The sequence below is a fragment of the Cricetulus griseus genome, chromosome 3 (genome assembly GCF_003668045.3).
Source record: "Cricetulus griseus strain 17A/GY chromosome 3, alternate assembly CriGri-PICRH-1.0, whole genome shotgun sequence".
Lineage (NCBI taxonomy): Eukaryota > Metazoa > Chordata > Mammalia > Rodentia > Cricetidae > Cricetulus > Cricetulus griseus.
The window spans coordinates 123705863-123713120 of NC_048596.1; positions in this window are offsets into that span (position 1 = coordinate 123705863).

The following is a 7258-nucleotide window of genomic DNA, read 5'->3' on the forward strand; positions in this document are numbered from 1 at the left end:
CTTGGAGACCATGTAGGCCAGGAGGCCCATCACCATATTTTGTATATTTTTATTTTACATTTAAGTGTGTGTGTGTGTGTGTGTGTGTGTGTGTGTGTGTGTGTGTGTATGTGTGTGTGTTCAGGAGTGTGTGGTAACCTTATTTTCTTATTCCCCCATTTCTCCATCCCCACCCCTGGTACTCCTATCATAACTACCTGGTATAAGTTGTTCCACACCCTGCAGACTCAGTGTGGAATTCATTACCTGGTACTCAGATGTTATCTGGAAAAGGCTTGGGAGGCTGAACATTGCAGTTGTGATGCAATTGCACCAAGAATCCCATTTGATTTCTCTTTGGGTTTTTGTTGCTACTAATGTAGGTTATATTTGTCTGGTTGTTGTTTTTATTAAATTATTTATTGGAGTGGGGAAACATGCATGCCGTGGTCAAGTGTTGAGGTCAGATGACAGTTTACAGGAGTGAGTTATCCCCTTCTATCACGTGGTTCTGGGGGTTAAACTCAGGTCTTCAGGCTTTGCACTGTGTTCTTTTATCTATTGAGCCGACTCACCAGTCCTGCTGTTGTTTGCTTGTTGGGATATGGTTTTGTAGATCAGGCTGGCCTCAAATTCACTATGACATTGAACTCCTAATTACCCTGTCTCTGCCTCCCAAGTGTTGATATTACAATGTGTGTGTGATTCTTGTGTGTGTGTGCATTCATGTTGGTGTGTGTGTGCGCATGTTCATGTGAGTACAGATACATGTGTGTGGATGTAAAACCATGTATGTGTGCTTATGTACATGTGTATACACATGTGGAGGTTGTCCTTGGTTATTATTCCTCAGAATCCATACACATTATAAAAAACTTCATAACTTTTTTTTATTAGTCATCATTATTATTGTGTGCACAGGACCACATGTAGAGATCAGTGTACAACTTTGGTGAGTTGATTTTCTCCTTCTACTTTTGAGTCAGTGTCTCTCTTCTGTTTCTGCATCATTGTGTACTGTAGGCTAGTCCACACATTTCCAGGTGTTTCTTCTGCCTCATTGTGTACTGTGGGCTAGCCCACCCAGCTCCAGGTGGGTTTTGCCTCACTGTGTACCATAGGCTAGCCCACACATTTCGAGGTGACTCTTCTGTCTCTGTCTCCTTTCTTGACAAAGGAGTGTTGAAATCACAGAAGTACAACACACTAACTTTTTTGATAGAGTCTTACTTACTACATAGCCCTAGATGGTCTGGAACTTACTGTGCAGATCCGGCTGGCCTAGGACTCTTAGTTATCTGCCTGCCTCTGCCTCTTAAGTGCTGGTATAAAAGATGTGTGGTACCACATGTCCTGGATTTTTATGTGGGTTCTGTAACTTTTTATTTTATTTTATTTGAGACAGGGTTTCTCTGTGTAACCCTGGTGGTCCTACTGTCCTGGAACTCTATCTATAGACCAGGGTGTTCTTGAACTCAGAGTTACACTTGCTTCTGTCTCCTGAATGCTGGAACTAAAGGCACAACCATGCCATTGGTTCTGGAACTTGAACTCAGGACATTGTGCTGGCCCAGCAATTGCTTTCTTAAGGGAACTGAGCCATCTTAAGGGAACCACCTTATGGGTTGTTTGTTCTTGTTTTTTAGTAGAATAAATTTACATTATTTATTTATTTAGTATGTGTGTGTGAACGTATGTATGTATATATGTGTGGGTGTGTATGTGAATGTGTATGTTTGTGCACCTGAATGTGTATGTATGAGTGCAAATGTGTGTGTGTGTGTGTGTGTGTGTGTGTGTGTGTGTATGTGTGAAGGTCAGAGGGCAAAATATGGGAATTGGTTCTCGCTCTCCTTCTACCATGTGGGTCCCAGGGATTCACCTCTGGTTGTCAGGCTTGGCTATCTGCCCCAAACTTTGTTTTTTTGAGACACAGTCTCTAACTGTAACCTGGGGCTTACCAATTAGACCAGTATGTTGGGCCACTAAGCCCCAGAGCCCTGCCTTTTCTCACTTACCCAAGGCTGGGACTACAAGTGGATTACAGCACCCTCAGCTTTTTATGTGGGTTATGGGAATTGAACTCAGGTCCCCATGCTTTTGTGGCAGGCACTTTAACAACTAAAACATCTCCTCTATGACTTCATACATTTTTTTATCTCACTCTGTCCTAATCCTTATGTCCTGAACCATCCTCTTTCTTGTGTATCCAAACAAAAATATTCTTGCACACATATATAACCACAAATACATATTTTTAAGCACACAAATGGGCAGCTACTAACCACATTGCTTTGATCTTCATTTTTTACTCCTAATAAACAGTACAGTATGTGGATTATTCTTCATCAATACCTATGCATGCTTTCCTTAAGGGCCAGTGCTTTTTTTTTTTTTTTTTTTTTTTTTTGCTACAGTGATGTATGCAGTTTATGGAACTGCTTTGTCCTGTCATTGTGCTCTCCCCATCCCTGTCCCCAATGGCTGTTCCGGTTGTTTCAGATCTGAAGCCAAGCAAAATCCATTTTCTTGCATCTTTGCAGCAGCCTCACATGCCCCTCTAAGGTCTTTTATGTCATGCAGGATGGGGGAAGTGAGTTTAGGCAAGACCACCTCCAGCCAGCAAAGCATCTATTACTGATGGCCTTTCCTCCTAGGGACCACAGTCTAAAGAGCATTCATAAGCTAAGCCGAGAGGCAGCTCAGAAAAACAGCCTCCAGAAGGCTGCTCAACTGATCAGCGGTGACAGCAGTGACAACCCGGTGAGCTTTTTCCATCATCCTTAGCCAAAAATGCCACTGTCATCTTTTCCAAGAAGACCTTTAGTTCCAGGGACCAGCCAGCCCAGTGACTCATGCAGCTGGAGGCCTGGTTTTATAATCCAGAGCAAAGTGGAAAGCAAGTGGAAGAAGGCTTTTCTGATTCCTACCTGCCTGGCTGTTGGTGGAGTAAAACAGTGTAGACACACAGACACTACAGTGGTGGGGCACACAGACACACAGGACACCCTCAAGTTATTCTTCCTCTCAGAGACAGCAGAGAGCCCAGCCCCCTAAGTGCTGTCTGCCATGATACAGCAGAAGTCTATCTAACAGTGAGACTACTGTGCCTCCCTACAAGAAAAGTAACTTGAGAAAAAAAAGTCAGTTGAAAGTTACAGATACATAGCCATTAGTTCTCTACACCTCAACAGCTTTCTGGGAGAAACGGAGAAGTTAATAGTTATGCAACAAACACCCATCCATGCACCACTTAGATTCTACAATTAAAATGTTGCTAGATGTGATTTCTAACATATTCCATCTATCCAAGCCACTGGAGGCTGCAGATTTTAAAAAAGCTTGGCTATTTGTTGGAACAGCAGTTCAGTTCGAAGAATGTTTGCCTAGCATGTACAAAGTCCTGGGTTTGGTCCCCTGCACTGCATCAAACCAGGTGTGGGATTACTGTGTCAGTCTGGAGGTGGATGAAAGAGCTCAGGGCTGGAGGTAGCTCAGTGGTTAAGAGTACATAATGTGTACTATTCTTCTAGGGGACCCAAGTCTGGTTCCCAGTACCCAGGTCATATGGTCAGATGGCTCCTAACCTCCTGTAACTACAGCTCCATGGGATTTGATGTCTCTGGCCTCTGTGAGTACCTGCACTCATGTGCACATAACCCTTACATATATGTATTATTGAAATTAAATAAAAAGTCAACGTCATTCTTGGCTATGTAGTGAGTTGGAGGCAAGCCCGGGCTAATTAAAGCATATCCTAAGGAAAAAAGAGGGAGGGGACTGGAGAGATGCCTCAGTGGTGAAGAACACTTGCTATTAGGTAGCGGATCCCGGTTCAATTCCTAGCACGCATATGGCTGCTCACAACTGTCTATAACTCCAGTTCCAGAGAAGCCAATGCTCTCTTTTGACTTCCAGGGCAGACAACAAGCATGAATGTGCTACATGCACATATATGTAGGCAAAAAGTGCATATACATAAAAGTAAATACATTTCAGTAAATAAATAAATAAATGCTTGGCTTAAATACTTAATGCATTTACGTTTTTTGTTGTTGTTCTGCTTTGAATTTTTCAAAGGATCTTTAAATTTTTTTCAATTGTCAGGCGTTGGTGGTGCACGCCTTTAATCCCAGGACTCGGGAGGCAGAGGCAGGTAGAGCTCTGTGAGTTCGAGGCCAGCCTGGTCTCCAGAGCAAGTGCCAGGATAGGCTCCAAAGCTACACAGAGAAACTCTGTCTCGAAAAACTAAAAAAAAAAATTTTTAATTGAATTTATTATTGTTGTTGTGTGCATGATGTGTGTGTATGTGTGAGTGTGTGTGTGGCATGGAGGTCAGAGAACAACTTCCAGGAGTTGGTTCTCTCCTTCTACATGGGTTGTAGGGGCATCAGACTCAAGTCATCAGGCTTCTAGGCTAAGTGTCTTACCCAGTGAGCTATTGCACCAGCTCCAGATAGGTTCTTGAGGCAGGGTAGAATTACAGGGAATTATGGTGACACTGAAAACAAACTTGGGAGATTAGGATGCTTTGAATCCTGGGAGTGGATCTGACTTCTGCTGAGAGAGGCAGGAAAGGTCACTGCTCACTTTGCTGCAGAGGATCTCCACCCCTCCCCCCAACCCCCACCCCACCCCCGCAAACATCTCAATCAAGGATACAAAGGGCTATGTATAAACCAGGCTTACTCAGGGCCTCATGCATTCTAGGCAATGACTCTACCCACTGAGCTACACCCCCCAATCCACATGATTTTGGATTAAAGCAACACTGAATCTATTACTGTTTTGGCCTGCAATCAAAGAACAAATTTAGGGTTACAAATGCTGGGTTTAGGGTAAGCCTGGCCCTCTGCCTTCTATGTCCATTCTGATGCTGGACTTGTTCAGCCTGACACAGGCAGGACAATCCTAGGGCTGTTCCCACCCTCCCAGCCTTTGGCAAAGCTTCCCTGTGGATCAGACACAGGGCTCACTTTGCTGAGTTCTTTTCCACCTTGTATAATGGAATTCCCTTTCCAGACTTGAAAAGAGCAACCCTCCCTCTGGCTTCATCCTTAACTGAAGTGAAGAATTGTGGAGGTAGATGAGGTGATGGTTATATCACATGTGAGCACACTCAGTACCAGTGAATGGTATACTTATTCAAATAGTCAAAATGGTCCATTGTGTTGTATATGTTTTATAAAAATTGAAATATATCAATACACTTAAAAATCAGTTCATTAGCATTATAGTGTTGGTTTTGTCTATTTCCTGTCTTATACAATTTAGAAAACATCATGTTTTTTTACTTTTTTTTTTTGGTTTTTTGAGACAGGGTTTCTCTGTGGCTTTGGAGGCTGTCCTGGAACTAGCTCTTGTAGACCATGCTGGTCTCACAGAGATCCACCTGCCTCTGCCTCTTGAGTGCTGGGATTAAAGGTGTGTGCCACCAACGCCTAGCATGTTTTTTACTTTTACTAAGGTTAAGGGTTAGGCATGTTGGTTCATTTAGGGAGCTGAGATAGGAGGATCTTTCTCAGTTCAAAGTCATCTTGGGTTAGAGAGGGAGTTACAGGTCAGTCTGGGCTACAGTGAGACACTGCCTCTAAAATATAAAAATAAGGACCTGAGAAGATGGCTTCATTAGTTTGAGGAGCAGAAGGACCTGAGTTTGAATCCCAAGTACCCCCACAAAAAGCTGGGATGTGGCCATGCATTCCTGTAACTTCAACAACATGGGAAGCACTGCAGAGAAACACTATTGGGACTTGCTTGCCACCAGCCTAGCTTCAGGTTCAGTGACAGACACTGTCTCAAGGGAATAAGGTGGAGAGTGGCAGTGTGGGGACACCTGACGTCTTTCTATGGTCTCTAAGTGTACATGGGTGTGCATCCCACCACAGGTGTGTGTGTGTGTGTGTGTGTGTGTGTGTGTGTGTGTGTGTGTGTAGTGATATATTATCTATGATTTATTAAAACTTGCCTGAGAATTCACGAAGCAAAGTCAGCCACAAGCTATAGAAACCAGGGATTAAACACACCTTAATCCCAACAGCCAGAAACTAGGAAGACATGGTACATCCCTTTAATCCCAGGACTCAGGATTAAGAGGTAGATAGTTCTCTGTGAGTCCAGGGCCACCCATATCTACACAGATTGAATCAGTCTAAAAGAAAATTATAGCTCACACGTTTAATCCCAGGATTTATGAGAGGTATATAAGTCAGTATCAGGCATTCATTCTCCAGCCATGCTGAGGAGAGGTTACAGTCTGAGGCTTGGTGAGAGCTTGTGGAGACAGGATCAGGCCTTTCAGCCTGTGGTAGAGGTAAGAAGCTAGTGGCCAATTGCTTTGCTTTTCTGATATTCAGCTTGAAGTTTGAACCCTATACCAGTCTATGGAGCTTTTATTTTCCTGTTACATTTGTTTGTGTGTATGTGTGTGTGTGTGTGTGTGTGTGTGTGTGTTAAACAAAGTCAAGGATGACAGTTAGGACCCAGGCCTACTGAGGCAATGAACAGAGTACAGAGCTTGAAGTTAGACATGAAGGGCTTTCATCTATTTTTAGAGTGGCAAGATGGCCTCAGCAGAGCCCCTCACTTCTCTGTCTTGGAAAGGACAAGTGGGCACAATAATTTTGGGGACCTATGGATGACAACTCATGGAGGAGTCTAAAGAATGTAGAGCTTAGCTGGGCGCCGGTGGTGCATGCCTTTAATCTCAGCACTTGGGAGGCAGAGGCAGGCAGATGTACAAAGCAAGTTCAAGGTCAGGCAGGACTATTACTCTGGAAGAGTGGCCAGTACCCTGAGCCATCTCTCCAGATCATATGAAGAGCATTTGGAGTTCTCATAGAACCCCCTGGGAATGCCCAGGCTTTTCTCCTGTCCTAATTAAAACAAGCTCAACACTTCACTGGAACCAGTGTCATGGTGTCTCGTAGTTCTAATGCATCATACCAATCGGAGCCCAACAAAACAAACCTTCAACCCATAATCCTCTGCCTTTGAAAAAGACTACGTCAAGCCAATCCAATGTTGGTGGGATGCTTTGGGAGATACTCAGAACAGGAAATTCTGTTTGCAGTACTCCTCTGGCTGTAAACACTGCCAAGGTCCCTGCTTTCCTCCTCCCTTGCCCTTACTGCCTTCTTCAATGATTCAAAATTCAAATTCCTATAGTCTGTCTTTCAGTTTTAACTTCAATTATTGTAAGTGTTTGTGCATATGATGTTTGTGGGGGGAGAGGAACTGTGTATAGGTGCGCATCTGTCACGCACATGTGGCTGTCAGA